The sequence below is a fragment of the Rana temporaria genome, chromosome 5 (assembly GCF_905171775.1).
Source record: "Rana temporaria chromosome 5, aRanTem1.1, whole genome shotgun sequence".
Classification (NCBI taxonomy): Eukaryota; Metazoa; Chordata; class Amphibia; order Anura; family Ranidae; genus Rana; species Rana temporaria.
Window position 1 is genome coordinate 314529934 of NC_053493.1, and position 2248 is coordinate 314532181.

At 42.9% G+C, this 2248-nt stretch overlaps 1 non-coding gene across 1 annotated transcript; it reads left to right on the plus strand.

Moving 5' to 3' along the window:
• The first annotated feature begins 1260 nt into the window (after positions 1-1260).
• LOC120942078 lies at positions 1261-1367 on the plus strand. The gene has a single exon (XR_005749879.1). It is a non-coding gene; the product is annotated as a U6 spliceosomal RNA (small nuclear RNA).
• Positions 1368-2248: the final 881 nt, after the last annotated feature.

The window sequence follows — 2248 nt, forward strand, 5'->3', positions numbered from 1 at the left end:
TGGGCTTTGACTATGCCATTCCAACACATTTACAGGTTTCCCCTTAAACCAGTGGTCATCAACCCTGTCATCAGGACCCACTGACAGGCCAGGTTTGCAAGATAATTGAAATGCATCACAGGTGATATAATTTCCTGCTCAGTGATTGTAGTATTCTAGTCTGCATCTCCCTAAAATAATACATAAAACCTGACCTGTTAGTGGGCCCTGAGGACAGGGTTGATGACCACTGCCTTAAACCACTCAAGTGTTGCTTTAGCAGTGTGTATGGAGTCATTGTCCTGCTGGAAGGCGAACCTCCGTCCTAGCCTCAAATCACACAGAGAGTTGTACAGGTTTTGCTCAAGAATATCCCTGTATTTAGCACCATCCATCTTTCCTTCAACTCTGACCAGTTTCCCAGTCCCGACTGCTAAAAAACATCCTCACAGCATGATGCTGCCACCACCATGTTTCACTGTGGGGATGGTGTTCTTTGGGTGATGTCATGTGTTGGGTTTGCACCAGACATAGTGTTTTCTTTGATGGCCATAAAGTAACATTTTAGTCTTATCAGACCAGAGCACCTTCCTCCATACATTTTGGGAGTATCCCAAATTGTCTTTTCACATACTCAAAACGTGCTATTTTGTTTTTTTGCTGAAAGTAATGGATTTTTTCTGGCCACTCTGCCATAAAGTGCAACTCTATGGAGGGTATGGCTTATTGTCGCCCTATGTACTGATACTCCAGTCTCTTCTGATTAACCACTTAAGCCCTGGACCATTTGGCTGGCCAAAGACCGGGTCACTGTGGGCGATTTGGCACTGCGTCGCTTTAACGGACAATTGCGCGCTCATGCGACGTGGTTCCCAAACAAAATCAACGTCCTTTTTTTCCCACAAATAGAGCTTTCTTTTGGAGGTATTTGATCACCTCTGCAGTTTTCATTTTTTGCACTATAAACAAAAATAGAGCGACAATTTTTTAAAAAAAAAGCAAATATAGCCTATATGTATTCTACATATTTTTGGTAAAAAAAAAAAAAAAAATCGCAATAAGCGTATATTGATTGATTTGCACAAAAGTTATAGTGTCTACAAAATAGGGGATAGTTTAATTGCATTTTTATTATATATATATATTTTTTTACTAGTTATGGCGGCGATCTGTGATTTTTATCGTAACTGCGACTTTATAGCAGACATATCGGACACTTTTGACACATTATTGGGACCATTGTAATTTTTACAGCGATTAGTGCCATAAAAATGCTCTGATGTGCTCGCTTCGACAGCACATATACTAAAATTGGAACGATACAGAGAAGATTAGCATGGCCCCTGCGCAAGGATGACACGCAAATTTGTGAAGCGTGCCATATTTTTAAAAAAAAGAATAAAAATACACTGATTACTGTGAAAATGACACTGGCAGTGACAGGGTTAACCACTAGGTGGCACTGAAGGGGTTAAGTGTGCCCTAGGAAGTGATTCTAACTGTTAGGGGGAGGAGCTACCAGTGACATGTCACTGATAACGATCTCGGGGAACAGTAGATTAGTGACATGTAACTAAGCAGAACAGGGGAATGCCTTGTTTAGAAAGGCATCCCCCATGTTCTACCTTTGTCGACCACAATCGCGGGCTGCACGGGAACATCGAGTTCCCGAGACCCGCGAGCACACTCACGAGGCACGCTGAGCGGCAAATTTAAAGGGACGTACAGGTACCCCCATTTTCCTGCCTGTGCCATTGTGTCGACGTAAAAGTGCGTGCGGCAGTCGTTATGCGGTAAATGCCCTCCTTGCCTGGTCCATGAGTTTTGGTGTGCAGCCAACTCTTGGCAGGTTTGCTGTCGTGCCATGTTCTTTCCATTTGGTTATGATCGATTTTATATATTTTTTTAGGGCTGGGGAAATTAAAGATTAATTCCTTGATTAATCTTACATTTTTTTGATCGATCAAAATCCTTGACGTCACCGGACAGCCTGGACAGTGAGCCTTACCCTGCTGGATGCGAGAAAACTGCACCTATTGGATTGAGGTACCTTTGCATCTGTGGAGCAGGAGGATGCATCAGGTTCCATCAGGGGAAGGGGGCAAAAAATAGGATTTTTTATAACAGCTTACCTGTAAAATCCTTTTCTTGGAGTACATCACGGGACACAGCGCCGCATAGCCATTACATGTGGGTTATAGAGTCTACCTTCAGGTGATGGACACTGGTGTAATCAATTAAACAGGAAGTTCCCTCCCTATATAACCCC